We start from the raw sequence: 20413 nt of genomic DNA on the forward strand, positions 1-20413 counted from the left end.
CGGACAGATGTATGCACAGGTTATTTCTTAAGGACAATTCCTTCAATAAGGTCTCTACCCCTTACTTGAAACAGGTGTTTATGAAAAAAAAATGCACAATATCCCGACTGACCGGAATAATTGATGAAGAAGGGTGCTGGATCCGTGGGTCAGAGAACACACAGGACCAGCTTGCCACCCCAAGGCCAAAGGTAGGGGACTCTGGGTTTTTATTCTGCGGATGGATTCCTTGCGCCTTATTTTTCCTTGATTGTGCTTTCGCCTGCGGCTGCCACCGGGAAGTGCCACCGTGCTGCGATTCCATTTTGTCGCTGCCTCTCTCACACCAGGTGTCGGGCGGGCTGAGGCGGCCCGGCGAGGCTGGCAGGGTGGCCACAGTGCGCGCGGTGGGCTGCGTGCTCGGCCTGGCTAGGGGAGCGCAAACCTTAAGTGACCCCCACGCGTCAATCACTCGCACCGCACCGCAGCTGGGCTGTAACCCTTTGCACGCTGTGCGCCCCCGTGATCGCTCACTGGGCAGCATTGCGCTGCAGACCCGTACTCCTGGGCCAGGCAGTCGCTCCAGGATGGGTCAGGCCCCAGAGAGATGTCTGCTGGTGCTTGGTTGAAGGGTGATATTGGTCTGATATTGGGTGCCAGGACCAAAGAGAAAAAAATTTCCCTTCCTGCTTCTAGTCTTGCTACCCTTTGAAAACGATTCCACAGGGGGAAAAATCAGACCTTTCCAGTCCTCTCCCCAAAGCATACCACACCAAACCCAAACACCTACTGAGGTGGGAGGTGGGGGTGGGGGTGTGTGAGGTCAGGGAGGGAGGTGTCTTGCCCTGCCTTTTATAAAGCAGATACCCCTTCCTAGATGTGCCCCACATTTCAGCATACTGAATGGAAACATTGCTGGTAACAAATGGCCCCTGAGGAGGTGGTGGACAACCAGACTGGTGGCTGGGACAGAAGCAGTGGTGTAGAGGAACTTGGAGATCTGTATGAACTGTCTTGAAGCTGGATGGTTTGGTTTATAGTGCTTGGCAGCGTCAGGACCATTTCTGTGGCTTGGCCTGCCCTTGAACTTTGGGGACAATGGTTGCACAAGAGCCTGCTGGCCTGGAAGAGTGGTACTGTGGTACTCTTTTTGCTTTGCATCTTGAAATTTCTGGCAGCCCTTGGTTTTGCAAGGCAGTGGCCAGGTGACCCCGAGGTATCAGGGATGCTTGGATTTCTTAACCCTGGGTTGCCTTCTGTTGCTGGGGGGTGAGGGTGGGGGATACAGAGAAGAGGCATTTGTTGAACTAACCTCTATAACAAGTGTTCTTCAACCCATGTTTATGTGGTTATGTAATCCCAACTAATGTTCAGACCCTGTGCCCAATACCAGCGTCAGCCCTCCTGCACTAAAGAAGTCGGGTGTTTCTGTTGTTTATAACGTTTTTATGTAATTATGTGTGTGATGAGGACAAGAAGCACGTGGAGACCAGGAAGAATAATTTGAACAACTTGAGGGTAAAGACCCCAGGCAAAGAGCAGGTCTCAGCATGGGTAGGTGTTTCTCTGAGGCCTTCCCACCGGTTTTTGCCCAGGTGCTCCTTGATGAAATTTCTGTTGTAATCCACCCTTCTCTGTCCCTAAAGAAGAATATAGCCACCTCTGAAGGGTTCCCAGCTTCCTAACTCCAAAGGAGGAAAGGGACAGCGAGTCTAGGGTGTCAGCTGTTTCCTCTTGCCTCCAGAGGAACAGCCAGCTCCAGGGAGGCATCTGTCCCATTGCCTGTGTCAGTTTTGCTCTGGGCTGGGCTGTCCTGTGGGGTGGAAAGAGACCCATGTTGGTGGTGTTTGACACCTGCTGCTTGAAGTGGAGACCTGCAGGACGCCCTTTCCACCATTGCGTGGCAATGTTGGGAGTTTTGCAAGGTAGGAGGAAAACTGTCCTGTGGGGAGCTCTGCAGACAGGAAGGGTGTGTGTGTGTGTGTGTGTGTGTGTGTGTGTGTGTGTGTGTGTGTGCGTGCACGCGCATGGACTGCCTGAGCTCTTCCCTTCCACCAACTCTGTAAGGTACCCACAGTTCTCTTAATACAGACCCTCAGTCACACTCCTTATCTACTCTACCTGGGGTTGGTGGACAGATTTGTTAAATTGGTGACTAAGTCTGGTCTCTTAGGGTTACAGTTATTTGCTGGTCCTCAATACCCTGGTACAGCAGTTGGTGGGAGGCGGTTGTTGCTTTAAGGGCTAACTAGTGTGTGCTCTGTGGATCAAGATGTGCTCAACTGGCACCATTGTTAGGATATCTCTGCCCATTGTGTTATGGCAGTGGCCACCCTCCTCAGAGTGGGGAAGTGTGTGCTGCTCTTGGACCCCTGCCAAGTAAACCAGGGAGGCATTTAGTGTGTGAAAGGTGCGGACAAGAGGAGATACATTTAGTCTGAAGTCCTGGCAGATTCCAGGATCCAACTTGATGGAAGATAACGTTAAGAGAGCTGTGTGACAACTAGATAGCTTTCAACTTGTCTCTCTTCCCGCTCAGCAAGTTCCCTGGTGTCTTTCAGGTTTTTTTCCCCTGCCCATCAAGGAGGCCCTGACATGCTGGTTTTCAGTCTATTACTCCAGGAAGAGTCAGAGCACATTTTACCTCCATAACTGTACCAGGGCAGGTAGGGCAGGAAACCTAGCTATCTGAGCAAGCAGTTTTGTTCTTCAGAAGAAGATGAGATAGGTTAAAAAGTAACATGTGCTCTGCAGCTGGAGGGCACTAGGCTGCTGTTGCACAATCTGGACTGTGCAGTCAAGAATGGTAAGGCAGAGAGATGTCACAAGTCTGCAAGTGTGTATTCATCCTGCCTTTTATTAGTGGGAACTTCAGACCCTCTTTCAGGACTCAGCATTTATTTTTCTAAGAGCCTTGCTAAATGCACTCAGCAAATATGAAGAAACCAATAAGGTTTTGTGAAAGGGTTAAGAAAGTTGTCTTTAATCAAATATCAGTAAGAACTAATAATAATGCTAGAAACAAGAGACACTAAAAAATATGTTTAAAGGCTATAATTCAAAACATGGACTTCTAAGATTAGTGAAAGTTTGCAAGCAATTCAATGAGATGTTAAATATTTTGTTGCATCTTTTGACCTGTGTATATAAAAATCCATTTAATGGATGTTCTTGTGCCCTGTTTAAGAAGGCCCGTGGATCAGGAGCCCAAACCAACTGTAATTGGATTTTTGTTTGTTTGTTTAGCATGGTGTTTATAGAGAAAAGTGCAGCTATTTAAGAAAGTACCCTGCCTCCCAGTGCCTCCTGAAGTTTCTGGTTAGCCAGGGGCTTGTCCATCATAGTACAGCTAGAAATCCCTGTTGGGAACTTGTTGATCTTTGGCTGGCATTTAACAGTGCTGTACCACACTTTATTAGAGAAGTTTTGTTTCAACACTTGATAGCACAAAGAATCCTGAGAAAATGATATTGGAACTTTCATGAATCTTCTTGTGGCCAGAGAAACACTCCAGACTTCTATCCCAGTGACTTATGCTACAGTTGAAACAAGACTAATGCTAGAATCAGGGTAGAAGAGGTGGTTTCTGGTGGCATAGTTTCTTATGCCTTTTTAGGGAATGCAGGTTGACCACTGCCAGTGTGCTGATCCATTGGAAGATTGAGTTCAAGATGTTATGACCACACCCCAGGGTTAGTGGTGCGATTACTGAGTTCAGACATTATGCTCGGAACTGGAAGGATGTCTGACTTACGTGAGCAACACAGAGCTTGGCCCAACCCTCTGCCCATTTGCTCAGTTATTTTTCTCCCAAACAAAGGCAACAGGAAAAACACAAGTGGAAGAAAAGGAAGGCCTAAGGCCCATGCTTTTTGAAAATTTTGTTTGTTTGTTTGTTTGTTTGTTTGTTTGTTTTTTACAATTTGGTCCCTCTGTGGAAAATGTGAAGACATATCTGAAGTCAAGGGAACAGTGTTGCTCGAGGTCTGAATGCGTACATTTATTGTTTAGATCACTTATCTGAAAGCAAAATGTCCATTTCAGGTTGTTTTAATATAATCAGAAATGTTCAGAGTTATTTTAAGTTTCTGCATCTTTAAGGGAACGGGATAGTCTTGTAATGAGTTGGAGAGAAGCAGTTCCATGAAACCCCAAGGGGAGTTGGAAGGCGGAGGAGAGGAGTTGTTGGTGTAAAGTGACTGAAGCCCCCTAGCCAGACGGTGGTCCTTTTGGGTCACTGTTGAGAACACTTGCTTGGGAGGCAGGATGGTAAGTATGGGCTCTGCAAAACGTAGTAGAACTTACACATGAGTGAGGGGGCTCCTCCCTCCCTTCAGTAAGTGTTGCTGAAAGCCAGGTGACATTGATACTCTTGTGGACAGGGAGGTAATGATGAGTTTTACTCCTAGACAGTTGAGGCCATCAAATTTAAGGAGTGAAGTAGGGAGCAGTAGAGGGACATTGAGATCTCTCTGAGCGTCTATGGCCCTTATAATGGGAGCTCAGGGTCAACCTGGAAAAGAAATCCATGGTTGCATAACTGGATCCAAAGAAAAGCCAGTGAAAGTATAACGGAAACAATAAATGAAAGCAGCATATAATCTAAATGCGTGAATGAGGGGCTCTGGAGACAGCTCAGTTGGTAAAGTGTTTGCCTTGCAAGCACGAGGATCTGAGTTCAATCCCCAGATGTGGTTAAAAAACAAAGCCAGGCAGGCATGGTGATAAGGGACTTATAATCTCAGTGCTAGGGAGGCAGAGACAAGGGGATCCCTTGTGATCACTGGCCAGCCAGCCTAGGCTACATGGTGAGTTCCAGGCCAGGTACCTAAGAATGGCAAAGGCACCTGAGGTTGACCTCTGGCCTCTAGATGCATTCTGCATACATATACATGCACACATACATATGAACTTGCACACATATACACGTACACATGAACTTGAACACATATACACAAACATGCACACATACACATATTAAAAATAACGTGACATACCTAGTAAGTAATTTCAGTCTCTTCAGTCATTGGCTGGATTTCCAGGCCCAACATGAGATGGTGAAGCTGATGAATCCCAATAAAAACAAATGCCTTTGACAGAGGAGGACTTTGACAACTTCCTTAATGTTCAATGTAGTAGATCCTTGATAACTACATTTCCGACTCCTGGCCAAGCCCCAAATTTGGAAATGCATAAAAGATCACATAATCTCTTCACTTCCTTCTGGATATGGCATCAGCTCAGAGGCCAGAGGTGATGTAGGAGCTGCCAGCTGTTTGCCTTTGCAGTTTGCATGTCAGGCCTTCTGTGTCTCTTTTGGCATCTTGGGACAGCGATACTGGACCTTGGAGAAGGCCCAGACAAGTGATCCCTCTTAGCTGTACAAAGTCCACATTCTGGCTTTAGGAAAAAAAGACAAATTTCCATGGACATGGCTGTTAGGAGTTGATCACTAAGAGCTCAAAGAGTGAATGTTGACTATAGTGAGCACACGTGCCTCCTCCAAAACATTCCCAACTCTGTGGCCCTCAGCATAGACTTAAAGCAGTGTTAGAAACTTCCCTGACTCAACACATCTTGATGAGGGCATGGGACCTCTCATGCCTAAAGCATGTGCTCAAGAACCCAACTGAAACACTACCATGGAAAGCCAGGCTGCAGAAATGGCAGTCACTGCTCCCCGCCTTTGTTTGAAAAGACTTCTAAAGTTGAAAAGATTCCAGGGGACTTCTTAAGAAAGCATAATTAGGATTGAAGAAAATGGGGAGCCAGAGCCCAACATGCTTTTGGTTACATTCTGCTCAGTGGGCACCCTTGCAAGAGTGTTTCCGGAATGATGGGGAAGAGCCAGAGACTTACCCGTTACCACATGGGGAATCATCTTTCTCAGCAAGTGAGATCATATTCTCTTATTCCATTTTTCTTTATAGCCTTCTCTTAAATTAATTGTAAAAATCTGAGACAACAAACAATAAGATACTTAAGATAGCATAAGTGATACATTTGTAAATTGTATCTAGAGAAAAGTAGTACTGCCAATGCTCAGTAGTGCCAACACTCAGTACTCCCCTGTCCATTGGAGAGAAAGAGCAATCAAAGTCCACTCCTCTGTCCCATCCCATCCCATCTCCACTTCCCACTGGTAACCATTTCTCAGACATCTCTATGTCTTTCCCCCAAATTTTTCTTTATTACTCTTATATTTGTGTCCCTAAACAGTATCTTGCTTAGTTGTACATGTTTGTTGTACATGTTTTATATGGGTCACATAAAAATGGAATCATTGGCATTTTGTTGTTCTGGTGTTCAATAAATGTGGCCCAGGAACATGAGTCGGGCTGCACTGATTGACAAACAACTGGGTTATCTCCACATCATTGATAAATTTCTCCTCATCTGATAAATCCTGAATGCTCCCCTGCTACTTCTCTGAGACTTCCCTCCTCCCTAAGGAGGATGCACCTGCCAAAGCAGGACTGTGGTACTGTGGGTACCAGCCAGTAGTTGGATGCTTCACTCCTTGGTTCATTCACATTATTGAGTGTAGCTAAAAGTTTTCATTTTGCTGAACTGCTGTATGGTATCAAATGGACACATCATTGTTTATAACTATTCTATTATGAATAAACTGATTCCCAGGACTTTTTTTTTTTTTTTTACTGTTACAAACAGTACAGCTGTAAGCATTTTTGCTCAAGCCTCCTGCTGAGCATGTATGTTCATTTAGGGAATAAACACAGTAGTAGAATTACTGGTCACAGACTGTGAGCATTTTCAATGCTATACAGTAGTTTCAAATTAATTTCCACTAGCTTATGTGAATTTCACTTCAATAAAAAATTAATTTCCATTGTGCGGAACCGACGTCTATATCCTGCTTCAGTGTAGGATTGTCTCTGTTGCTTTGTATTCTTGCCAGTGCTTTATATTTTGTAGGATATTGCCAGAAATTTTTGTCAGCCTTATGGGAGTGTAACAATAGTTTCTTTGGTTTTAAGTTGTGTATATTTGATTAGTTTAGGACTTTGTATGACTTGCTGGCCTTTCAGATGTGTGTGTGTGTGTGTGTGTGTGTGTGTGTGTGTGTGTGTGTGTGTGTATGTGTGTGTGTAGAACCTTCCACATCTTTTGCCTGTTTATTTAAAATCTGTGCTGTTTACATTTTTCCTATTTATGTGGGAGTTCTTTCTATATGCTCAAAACTGTTACTCACCCTCATGCAAATATTTTCTAATTCACACCATCTTTCACAGTCTTTTTAAGTATCTTTAAAGAAATGGAAGGTCTTGATTTACCGTAATAAAGATGTATTTATCTTTTCTTTATTATTAGCCATTTCATATTTTAAAGATACCCTGAGGAGAAACACTATCTTCTAGAAGTTTCAGGCTTTTTCTTTCATATTCAATATTTCCTCTGAGCTTGGCATTTTCTGTGAATTTGACATTTTTCATCAAAATAAGGATTTGCCCTTCTTCTGTACTCTGTGAAGGTTTTAAAATGTTTTATTACATTTATTTTTAGTGTGTATGCATGCGTGTGTGTGTGTGTGTGTGTGTGTGTGTGTGTGTGTGTGTGTATGTGCATGCTAAGAGATAGCTTACAGGAGTTGGTTTTCTTTATCCACCATAGGTGTTAGGGATTGAACTCAAATCTTCAGGTTTGGCTGCAAGTGTCTTTTCTTGCTTAACTATCTTGCCTGGCCTGGCCTTTTAAAACTTAACAAAAAAATTAATGGAATTTTGAAAATGCTTTTCCTGTGTTTATTGAGGTGTATGTGTTTTTCCTTCCTTTGTTAATGTATGGCAAACTGAATTTCTGGTGTTTTTTTTTAAATTTTTTAAAATTGCTTTCCTAGAATAAAATTGACTTATAATGGGTTCATGTTTATGTGTATTTCTAGATTTGTTTTGCTTAAGTGTTGCTTACAAGTTTTGTGTCTTTGCTGTGATTTCCATTCTCACCCTCTTCTCATCAGTTTTATACTGAGTTTGAGCTAGGTCTAGACAGTAGGTTTTAGAACAATCCCTCCTTTCCTATTCCTTAGAAGGGTTTATGTATGGCTGGCATTCTTCTTTCCCTGAAAATCTGGAATTTCTGATTCAATTTCTTTAGTAGTTAATGGATACTAGGGTTTTAATTTTTTTCTTGACTCAGTTTTGGTAAGCCATCCTTTTCTAGAAATCTGTTTTATTTGATTTTTTACAAAAATTGCCATCATGTTGTTTGTAACAGATGTGTGTGTTTTAAGTTCTGTTGTGTCTGTAGTTGTGTCCCCTTTTCGTCTGCACTACAGATGCACCTTATGGTTCTCTTTGGTTCTATGGTCTTCTCAGGATTTTGTCACGGCTTTTAAAGAACCAGTTGTTGACTTCATGATCTTATCATTTATTTTCCAACATATGCATTTTTATATTGATTTTTATTTTCTCCTTTTAGCTTTGAGAGATTGTTATCTCTTCTCAAATTGACTTTTTTTTAATTTTTGAGTTTTTTTCATTGTGAACAGTATCCGTTCTATATTTCCACTTTGTCACAACTTTTTGACATGTGTTAGTTTTATATTATTTGGTTCTAAGTATAATCTCCACTATGGCTATTCCTTAACTTATAGTTGTTCATAGCTATAGTTTTTCATTTTTAAACTCTAGGTATGTGTTTTGCTTGTTACCTTGACTTCGAACTTAATTTTATCTTAATTCACAAATGTACGCATAAAATCTGACTTTTAACTTTAATTAATTATTTTGTGTGATAAGGTTTCACTATATATCCTTGGCTGGCTTAGAACTCACTATGTAGAACAGGACAGTCTTAAACTTAAAGAGATCTGCCTGTCACTGTTTCCTGAGTGCTGGTATTAAGGTGTGCCCTGTATACTTGGACTAAAGTTCAACTTTAAAATACATTAGGGTTAATGATAGAGTTATGTGTGTGATCAATTTTCATCGTGTTATATGAGTCTATGTCATTGCTATATGCAATTCTAGGTAGCTACATTAGATCAAGCTTCTTTGTTATGTTGTTCATGGTCTTTCTATCTTCGCTGGTTTTGGCCTGTTTGTTCAGTTACTAAGAGAAATACATTAAAGTCTCCTGCATGATTATGGGCTTGTTTTTCCCTTTATAGTCTTTCCATTTTTGGTTTTATTATTTTGAGCCCTTGTTATTAGAAGCCTGTGTAAATTTAAAATAATTTTGTATTTTAGGTGAATTGAATTTTGTATAAGAAAATGGAACTTTTTCTTTCATGATTCTTTTAGTCTTAAATCTTATGTGGACTAATATTCATGTAATTCTACCCACTTTGTTTTGTTTGATATTTTCTGTTAGATCTTGAACTTATTATCATTTTCTTTAGTAAGAAATTAAAAACAACCCCTGTATTTTTGTTTGATTGAAAGCCTTGTTTTTGAGAAAGAGTTTCATTGTTGTTGTTGGAGAGAGGTCTAACTTGGCTTTATCTCTGTGGTTGTTATGCTCTGTTTAGTTGTCACCTTTCAAGTGCGGTGTCTTTGGCTTTCCTCTGAGGAAATTATTTTTTTCCCCTTTTTAGCTACACTTAAATGTTTGGTGTTTGTCTTCGGTATTCCTTGGTCTCACAAAGTGTACCAGTGTATGTTTCTATCTCATACTTAATCTTCACAGTTAGGGGAAATTCTCATCCTGTTCCCAGGAGGCCACAACAGTTGAAGCTCAAGGTCACTGTAACCTGCAAAGGTCCTCAACCTGGCTGCAGTGTCTGGCTGCCTTTCTAGACCATGGTTTTTACTTTGTTTTGCTTGCTAACATTTTTCATAAAAATTCCAATTCATTGATCATTTAAAAGGCATTTTCCCTGTTATGCCCATTTGTATTAATTACAGTAATAATTATAGTAAGCTGCCAGTCCTCTATGGTGCTGGAAATTCTAGTCCTTTGTGTTGTCTTTAATATCATGATGGGTCTTAACACCTAACCAACCATGGAGGACTCTGCTAAGTCTATTGAGGGATGTGTATACATCATGGGTAGTCTGTCCCATGATCTAGTCAGCAGATAGGGCGATAGGTTCTACTCAAGGCAGTGTTGCAGGCTCCTCTCAGGCCGATGGAGACTGGTGGGTTGTTAGTGTGTTTTAAACCCATAGCAAGCATCTTACAAGGACAGAAGTAATACCTAGTATTAACCAACAGTCTAGCCCTTACATGCAAAAGTACAGCTTCTAGGGACTCAATTCTTCTTTCTCCATGGTGAATTGAAAGAGCTGGTGGATTTTGGCTGATTCTCAGTTTCATGCATTGAATGTTCTGCTTTGGTCAGATACTTCTGAGTGTGGATTCCCCTCACCTCACCTCCCTCTACCACAACCACCCTAGACCTGGAGTAGAATAAGTCAGGCTTAGAGGTAGACTGTCTCTTTAGCTTACTCAAGACCCAGGGCAATTTAGTTTTTCTGTTATGGATGCTTCTTTTCTTCCTGACATAGCATAGCAAGATATCAGTTTCAGTATGTTAGGGAATAATAGGAGCCGATTCCCCTCCCCCCCTGTGTGTGTGTGTGTGTGTGTGTGTGTGTGTGTGTGTGTGTGTGTTGAAAGCATCAGTAGTTCTTCAAGACTGACTCACCTTCTAGCAAACAGGAAGGTGGGAGTCAGCTGGCACCCACAACCCCCTCCCCTTGCCCATGTGCCATGGGTTACACATGGCTGAACCTGTACTCCCAGGGCTCTTGGCTGAGGGACCTCATAATGCTCTTTGTCCAAGAGGCCCTGACTGATGAGTGACTTTGCTGTGGCTTGCTCTCAGGCAGGTGGACCCTACTGTTCACTTCCTGAAACACTTTGGAGCAAGGGCAGTTGGTTTGTTATTGTCCCCTTCCCTTCCTGTGAGCCTGCTGTGGGGGAGGGAGGGCACAGCAGATGGATTTCCTGGTTGCCAGGGACTTCCTACAGCCTAGGGGAGCTAACAATGCCAGTGTCACTTCTGTTCCCGTCCCTGGTTCCTTGAACATCTTTATCCATTCTCACCAAGCAAGGCAGAGATGTGCCTGGAGGAGACTGTTTTAGATGGCCATATAGGCACTAGATGGGTGAGGGGCCCCTCTTTCCACTCATGCTTCCCAGGGCTTAAGATGGAAAGGACTCCCTTTGCTAAGTCTGGGGCTGTGACTCTCGAATGGAAGAAGACAACGATTCAAGGGGCCAAGGAAGGAAGGGTTGTTTATTCTCTTGGCTGGAGACACATTATCTTCCTCCCTCCTGATGCCCAGTGATCCTTAGAAAGGTACGCTTCTATTTTAAATACGTGCCATTTGTGCCTGGGAGGCTACAAAGGGGCCAGTGAAAGCCGTGTGGGCTTGCCAGCCTTCTCTGTAGGCCACTGGCTAGTTCTGTAGAGCATCTGCCCTTTGAAATAGGCTGAAAAGCAGGAAGCCTGGGATTTTGACCAGCTCACTAATTTGTCATGGCAGTCCTGGAAGTGCCTGGGATCCTGGGGCTTGGGAAAGGAGTTGAGAGAGAATGGGAGGAGAGGGGAGAGAAGAAGGGAGATGGAAGAAAGGACAGAGGGGGTGAGCAAGGGAAAGAGGAAGAAGGGGATGAGGGGATGAGGGGAAGGGTGATGAGGAACAAAAGAAAGAGGGAAAGAAAAAGGGGAGGGAGGAGGAGATAGAGGGAGGGATAGGAAGAAATAAGAGTGAAACATACATACCGCTTTCACCTCTAGCATCAGAAGCAGGCAAGTTGGCTGGCCTGTGACTCAAGTAGCCAACAATGTCTAAGCATCTGATCCTTCTGTCTCTGCCTTCCAAGTGCTGGGGTTACAGGTATATGCTTCCATGCTCAGTCTTTTGTGGTGGTTAGGGTCAAAGTGAGAGCTCTGTACAAGCTAAGCACTCTACAACTACCCTGTATCCTCACCCCACACAGTTTTTAATACCCATTTATTTGTTGATAAAAGTTTGGATTGTTACTGTTGTGAGCAAAACTGTCATGACGTCATGAACATTTACATACAGGTTCTTGTGTGCCTGGAAGGTTTCATTTCTTTTGGGCAAATATTTGATCAGATCTATATTGGAATGCCAGTTTTCTGTTTCTATACCAATCTGCCTGTCATTGTGTTCTGTTTCCTTCTTTGAAGGAACTACAGATTATTGCTTTCTTTTTTGTTGTTGTGACAAAACCTTGACAAATGTAACTTAAGGAAGGATGGGTTTATTTTAGCTTATGTTTTGAGAGTACAGTCCATACTGTGGGGAAGGCATGGAGGAAGAAGTGTGAGGTGGTTGGTCACATCACGCCCAAAGTCAGGAAATAGAGAGTGCTGGATAGTGACACTCAGCTCACTTTTTCCTTTTAATTAACTCTGGCACCCCTGCCTAGGGAATGGTGCTGCCTAGAGTTAGGGTGTGCTTTCCCATTTCAATTAACCTAATCTAGAAACTTCCTCAAACATGCCCAGATATTTTTCTCCTGGGTAATCCCAGATTTTATCAAATTGACAGTCAATATTAACCATCCTAGAGTGGTAGATTGATGGACACTGCCACCTGTGCTAGTCCTCAGAGCTAGAGTCACTTATTCTAATTGTCTCCCGCCCTGTTGAATGAACACCCTCAACAGGCCATTTGGTGTGAGAAGGAAGAACACAGGCACTGGAGACAGATTTCCATCCTGACTCTGTCATATACCATGTGACCATGGACAAGTTATTTGATTTCTTTGTGTCTCAGTTTCTTCACCTGACAAATGTGGAAATCTCCCTTGTAGGATGGCAAAATCAGGTGGATGGGTAGATAGAAATAGATAGAATTGTCCTGTCCTGAATACTCCACAATGAAGGACTTGACAAGGAGTAATGCAGTCTGAAACATATCTGCCAGATTTCTTGGCAGCTCCTGATGGTACTGCCAGCCACCTTTCTTCCTGGAATCCTGGCACCTGCCTTCTTACTGGGCTGCTTCTGTGCTGAGTGAACAGTGCTTTCTCCCCCAAACCACTTTGTTCCAGCCTGGAGGCTAGCTGCTGCCTTTGCTACTTAAGCTGAAATTTTGTTTCTAGTAAGCATAAGTGATCCTCCTGCTTCAGCCTCCCAGGAATCATAGGTGTTTCCACTTTTTAGTGTGGTCCATTTCTATCTCTCAGATACAACAAATGAACAGCGAGGCCTGGAGATGTTTCCCTGCACTCTGAGATCCTTATGCCCTAGTTCTCTTCAGCTTCAGCTTCCAAGGGGCTTGGGGCACTGTGCTGATTGGAGGCTTAGTAAAGGGACCTCAGGCCCAGGAATACCGTCCAACAGCTCTGCACAAGATATGAATGTCAGGGCAGTGTCCACTGTATCCACAATTGAGGAATCACATCTTGAGCTGGCCACTTCTGTAAGCTAAACTTCCCTGGGAACAGCTCTCTTATTACAATGGGGATCTGAGGCCCATTGAGTAAAAATATTTGAGACAAGGATGTGGTCCTACAGCCCTTAATGCAGAGATAGAAACCCTTTCTGGGCCTGACCTTTTCCTCTTTCCAAGAAAAAGAACCAGAGAAATCGAACTGACCTCTGAGAGTCTCCTAAGGAGGACATCTGTACAGACGTTGCTCATGGAGTCAGGTAGTAGTGAGAGACTGGCTTGGTTTGGTTTGGTTTGGTTATTTGAGACAAGGTTCCTCTGTCACAGGCAGGCCTGGAATTCACTGTGTAGCCCAGGCTGACCTCAAAATCACAATTCTGCATCAGCCTGCTGAGCTCTGGGACTATATAGACATGCAACATCATACTTGGTTTATAATCAGCTTCCTTTTTAATTTAATTTTTTGGGAATTTCATATATGAATACTGTGTGTACATTATTTCTCCCTTCCTCTCCAACTCTTCCCGTATCCTCTTCACTACTTCTCAAATTTACGAGCTCTTCTTTAATTGTTATTTTTATAAATTACACACACACTCACACACACACACACACACACACACACACACACACACACACAGACCCCTACTGAGTTGATTTAGTGTTGCTCTTATGTTACATGTCTTTCAGACTGACCATATGGGATTGGATAACCTATCAGGGTCCTGGTCCCTGAAGAAGACTGATTCCCCCTCTCTCAGTAGCCAATAATTGCCTGTAGGTCTTCATCTAGGGATGGGGCCTTGTGAGACTTCCTCCATCCATATTGGGATGGCAGCTGGCGTTGTCCTTGTACAGGTCTTGTCTACGAGACAATATCATTGAGGTTCATGAGTGCAGCTTCCCTGGCATGTCTAGAAGACAGTGTCTAGCAGCAAGTGAGAGGATGACTTTTGAGACGGCCCTCTCCTCCCACCGTGGCTTCTAGGCATTGAATTCAATTTGTCAGGCTTTTGTATGGAGTTCTTTTTACCTTCTGAACATCCCTGGGATTTTTAAAATAATTTTTTAAAATTAAAATATAACTATATAATTATATCACTGGACAGTGTTGGGTCATACCCTTAATTCCAGCACTCAGGAAGCAGAGGCAGGCAGATCTCAGTGAGTTTGAGAACAGCCTCATGTACAAAGTGAGTTCCAGGACAGCCAGGGCTACACAGAGAAACCCTGTCTCCAAAAACAAGTACAATGATATATATCCCCTTTCTCTCCTTCCTAGAATCAGCTTCTTTTAGAAAATATTTGTTTATTTTTCTCTGTATATAAGTGCTTTGCCAGTATCTATCTATCTATCTGTCTGTCTGTCTGTCTGTCTGTCTGTCTGTCTACCTACCTACCTATATATATGTCTGTGCACCACAGGTGTGCCTGTTGCCCATGGAGGCTAGAAAAGGGTATTGGATCCCCTCAACTGGAGTTACAGACATTTGTGTGTTGCCATTTGGGTGAAGAGAACCAAACCCAAGTCCTCTGCAAGAGCTCTAACTACTGAGCCATCTCTCCAGAACCAGCAAACTGTTTACCCTGGCTCCTGGGTGCTGGGAAGGTCAAGGACCAAAAGAACACATTGCAGCTCATGGCTTCTCAATGTCTCTCTGCTGACTCAACCCTCTTTAAGAGGTGAACTTTGGGCTGTGCAGTAGCTCAGTGGTAGAGTGCCTGCCTAGCATATGCAAGGTTTTGGGTTCAGTTCCCAGCACCACCACAACAAAGTTAATGAGGAAAGTAAAGACCTTTATTGGGGCATGGTGTTACCAGCCAGTAACCTTAGGACTCAGGAGTTTGAGACAAGATAATACCATAAGTTGGAGCCAGCCAATGGGAGTTATGTCATTAGACCTTGTATACCTGAAGCTTTTCTTTGGAAGAAGCCCCAGATGGAACCTTCTATCCAGAATAGAGCCAAGTTTGAAGAGGTTATGTCAGGGACTAAGAGGAGCAGGCAGAAGGAACCATGGAACTGGAGGTGAAGATGTGGTGTCACCCATAAATTGGGATTGGTGGACTGAAGGCCTGTGTACACATGAGGACTATCCTGTTAGGACTGGCCCCTCTGTACTAATCAGTTGAGACTGGTTGTCCTTCCATGAAGGGATCAAGTTCTCCATTGCTTGTTTGGCTAATTCCTTCCTTGCTTGTGTTCATAGACCAGACCGTACTGAAACCTGTGGGTTTTCTTGTTTGCCTCTGCTTGTCCTACAAAGGCTAACTTCTGTTCTGCAAAGGGCCAGCAAGGGGCCTCTGACAGCATATTTTTTTTTCAGATTGCTTGGTGAGGTCAGGCTATCTGTTACAGATAGACAACTATTTCACAGTCTATTTCCAAATAGACACTCATGGAACCTTCAGAAGCCAAACTGCAGAGAGCTGTTGGTGTTGCTTTAGACCAGAGCACAAGTCCAGACCTCAGTAACCCTGGCTGTGGTCACTAGCTTTGGGTTCCAGTATTTGTAAACATGGTGTTTGGATGTGTGACTGTCAGCCTAGCTAGAGCACATACTGAGGATCTGGATTGACATTTGGGGGTTGCTGCATACTGTAGAGGAAGTGTGTGGATGATTGTCCACCTGTGGGAGGTGACAAGGAAGCAGGAAAAGCATGGGTGTGGTCCTTGGTCTCCATGTTCAGGGATAATGCAAGCAGCATGGAATAATGCGGACTCGGGGAGGAGATGCTGACACTTGCCCTGAGTCGTGTCATCTAGCAGACAGTCCTAGAAGCAAGGTATCATGAGAGTATGGGCTGTAGCTCCCTTCTGCTCCCTGGGGTCCTAGTTTCTCCCCTCTGTGCCTCAGTTCCCTCTATAAAGTAGGACGGGAGACAATACTGTGGCGCAGAGTAGTTAAGAAGGTTAAATGGCTTCATATCTACACATTGCTTTGGGCAGTTCCTGGCATTTAGAGACACATATACATGCTTCGTTAAAGAGCCCTGGGAGGAAACATAGTGGTGCAAAGGCTGCTGAACCAGACAGCTATGGAGTAGGGTCTGAATGTAGAATCCTGTGGATCTGTAGCCCACTTTCCCCAACTTGGTACTGTGGCATTTTGAGCCAGACAGCTCCTTCATATGGGTTGCTGTCACTTGTGTTGAAGAACATAGAGCAGCGTGGCTGGCTTCTGCTCACTGGATGCCCATGGCAAACCACTGTCCCTGCTAGTGACAACCACAGATGTTTCCACACATTGCCAAATGTCTCTTGGGCAGGGGAGTTGCTCCTAATTGAGAGCCACTGTATAGGGGGCTCAATGCTGCTGAGGATCTCTGTCCAGGTTTAACAACCAGAGGATGAGGATGTCTGTGTGAGATCATGTCATTATATATGAGAGGAAAGCTTCAGACATGAAATCTGAAAGATGTGGCTGCCTAAACAAGATCTGCACAATGACAACACTAGTTGACGTGGCAATGCAGTAATCTCACAAGGCCCTAGATGAAGAGCTATAGGCAATTAATGGCTGCTGAGAGAGGCTGAATCAGTCTTCTCCAGGGACAAGCTCCCGATGCTTTATCCAATCACAAGTGGTCATCCCTAAACATGTACACATATGAGCAATACCAAATGGAATCAGCAGGCTTCACACACACACACACACACACACACACACACACACGCACACGCACACGCACACGCACACGCACACGCACATGCACATGTAGCAATAGTTAAAGAAGAGATCATGAATTTGGGAGGGAGTGGGGAGGACAGGGAGGCGTTGGATGGAGAGGGAGAAGGAAGGAAGTAATGTTCATACAGTACTCACATAGGAAATTCTTAAAAAATAAAAAAAAAAAAAACAAAATAAAACAAAAACAAAAACTCCAATAAGCCTAGTTCCTAGTCATCACCTTTGCCCTCATAGATAAGCTCAGGGCACAGCATATCTGCTGAGTGCTTGACCTCTTTCCTCTTCTTCCTCTCAGTTGGGAAGACATCTTTGTGAATTGTTGTCTGTATTTTCACCAGAAAATGATGTTGGTCAGAGAGGCATAGTTAGTTTGGGTTCTCTATGCAGTGGTCAGCTTCCCCTTAAAAGTATAGCTGATTGGCTTAACTGTACTTAGTCTATGAAGAACCCCAGAACAGAGAGGTCAGCGACCAGAGGACAGCAGATCTTGGCACTTACCAGTGCCTGGTCTTGAGGATGCCTTCCTCTGCTTATTCACATCTGTACACACTTAGATCTTTTTCTCTGCTTCCTAGCCTTCCTTTGCTCTTCTTTCAGCCTCAGAGCTTCAACATGGGATGGCAATGAACTGTGGTTCAGTGCATCCAGGCAAGTATGGGGTATGTCCTTGGTCCCCACCTGCTGCTTCTATATCAGTCCTGTATGTAAGGATGGTTCAGCCAGCTATTTGGTGTCTCTAGATTAGATTCCTGGAGAAGTCAGAGCCATGGCTGCTACTCTTGACAGGTGTGTATGCAGCATGCACTTTTTTTTTTTTTTAAAAAAAGACAAAGCTCTAGTGTTTATACCCATTTAAAAAGAGGTAAACTGGGTTTTACTCCAAATATTGCTTTCTATGAGTCAATAATTAGTTTTATGTCAGTATTCACATTGTCCATAATACTTAGCTCTGGTGCGAGTCTTGGATTTCCCTTATGTTCCTGACATTACTCCATTCCCATTCACCTCACCTGAGATGCATCTGCTTCCCTGTTGAACTGTTGATGTGCCCCCAACAATCAGGCAGCTCTTTCATGCTGATGGGACCAGGCATACCTGCTATTTCCCTTCCAATCTCTCACAGACACATCCTTCCATTATACACTGAAATCTGTATCTTTTCATGACCAGTGAGATCAGGACAGGAAGAAGTGGCTTCCTGAGCATGTGATACAAGATAGCTAGCTCATCAGCTGAAGCAATTGACCCCTGCTTCCTATGGAATGTCACCTCCTGCTGTCCAGACCAGCAGACAGTGAGTATCCCAGTGTCTTTTGGGACAGAGGGAAAGCTGAGGACCATCAACCTCTACAGAATGCTATGAGCAAAATTTACTTCCCTAGCTAAAGATAATCCCACTTGTCCAACTGATGTTTGCTGAGTGCCTGTTAGGCACTGTGGTGGGGACACATTGATGGCAGCCAGTGGAAGCTCTTGGCCCTGTGGCCTCAGGGAGACTTGAGTCCTATAGCTTGGCTCTTGGCATGGTAACATATGTTCTCATTCTTCCTGTTCCACACCACCAACATTCTAAAGCTAGGAAGTACATATGAATGGAAATGGGTTTTGTGTGTTGACAAGATTTTATTAAAACTACATTCTCCCCATATAGATGCCAACTCTCTTCTGTCAGTAGAAAAACTAAGAGCTGGTGTTGGGAGATCTGACTGGGCTTTCAGCCTGAGGCCAGCCTGATGCTATTTCCCATGCACCCACTGTGTTCCTTGCTGAGAGTGCAATGTTCATTTGAGTGTGGAGTTAAGAGGAAGGGTGGGGAGTTTGGGAACATGAGTCAGACACCAGTCAAGCTTCCTAGAAAAGAACCAGGAAGTAGGGCAGTCCTTCCCAAGAAGTGCTTCTGTGTGGGGGAAGGTGGGAGCCTTTGCAGTTCTGGGGCCTCTGGAGAAAAACATGGGTGTGTCAACCCACCTCATCAGCTGCCCTTCTCTTTTCAGGGCCCCGTGTGGTAAGGCCTCCTTATGTGGTAAGGCAGGCCAATCATTTAGACTCTCTCTTTCACAGTAATAAAAGTGACTATGAGCCGGGCGGTGGTGGCACATGCCTTTAATTCCAGCACTCAGGGGGCAGAGCCAGGTGGATCTTTGTGAGTTTGAGGCCAGCCTTGTCTACAGAGTGAGATCCAGGAAAGGCACAAAGCTACACAGAGAAACCCTGTCTCAAAAAACAAAAACAAAAACAAAACAAAACAAAACAAAAAAAAAAAGTGAGCTGAGGGCTGGGATGGAAACCCAAGCAGGCATTGACAAATTGCAGGTACTTAAGACTTTGCTCAGAGAACTGAGTTAGCTGACTCCATGTCTCTCTCAGTCTCATGTACAGCCTTGTAGAGAATTGTCTTGCCATTGTCTGGTCAGCTGGTGTGCTACTCAAACTTGGAATGAGGACTTTGAAAACAGCAAAGAGCCCCAGCATTAACCAGTGGGGAGGCGGCTTGACTTTTCTGAACCTTGGCCTCACTATTTCTAAGGTGGACCAAGGATTAAATGAGAAACTATATAAAAAGACCATATGGCTCTTCAAAATTAGTTGTTACTTGGCTCTAGGAATTGAGTCCTTCCTGCCTTGTTGTCCCTCATTTTAGGCCCACACATCTTGTCTACTTTAGCTCTTGTTCATTTTTTCTGGAAGTGCCTTGGGAACACAGGCTATGTTTGGACCCAGTACTAGACCATTGTTACTAGTGTGTACAGCTGCCCAGCCATCTGCCCCCTTTCTCCTATCACAATGTTTTCCCCACCCCAGACTCAGTTTAGAAGCACTCACTGTAGATTACTTAATCCACACACCAACCCAAAGGAGGGCGCTACTGTCACTATCCCTGCATATGAGACCAAGGCACAGAGATATGGGATCACAAGCCCAAGGGCACATTGCTAGCATTTGACAGAAGCAGGATTTGAACCCAGTCTACTCCAGAATTTGACTGTTTGCCATTAAGTAAGCGATCTTTTAATATGTGTTCACTGGGTTGTGAGTGGGTAGGGCAATGTTGTTATGGTAGTATTGTTGCCAGCAACTAACTCTGGGCAAGCCATTTTTAGTTTCTAGGTCTGTTTCTTTGTTAGAGAACTTGGATAGAACTTTGGTTTTTGTTGTTGTTTGTCTGTTTTCAAATCACCTTACTGTAATAAGCTCACAAAAATATAACACAGCTAGATTATGACAGCCACACAAACACACACTTATCCAGCCCTAAACTCTATATATCTTAGTGAACTTCCACACAGTTAGCAAGGCCATCCTAAACTCATGAAGTTTCATCTAAGGCTTTACACATTCACTATTAATTACATTTGAATGGACTTCTCCACTACCAAAAAAAGAAAACCATGACAGAGTTAAAACTAGA

At 43.8% G+C, this 20413-nt stretch overlaps 1 protein-coding gene across 4 annotated transcripts in view; it reads left to right on the forward strand.

The window, feature by feature from the left end:
* The window catches only part of Hivep3 (HIVEP zinc finger 3), a 425141-nt gene that overhangs the window by 99374 nt on the left and 305354 nt on the right, over window positions 1-20413 (forward strand). For 3 of the 4 annotated variants that reach the window (XM_036177751.1, XM_036177755.1, XM_036177753.1), the window contains exon 1: window positions 1-191. This exon is cut by the window's left edge and continues 277 nt beyond it. The gene's annotated coding sequence lies outside the window, so the exon portion shown is untranslated. The remainder of the gene's footprint in view (window positions 192-20413) is intronic. The other variant, XM_036177752.1, reaches the window with a different exon arrangement.

The sequence above is a fragment of the Onychomys torridus genome, chromosome 2 (genome assembly GCF_903995425.1).
Source record: "Onychomys torridus chromosome 2, mOncTor1.1, whole genome shotgun sequence".
NCBI classification, from domain to species: Eukaryota; Metazoa; Chordata; class Mammalia; order Rodentia; family Cricetidae; genus Onychomys; species Onychomys torridus.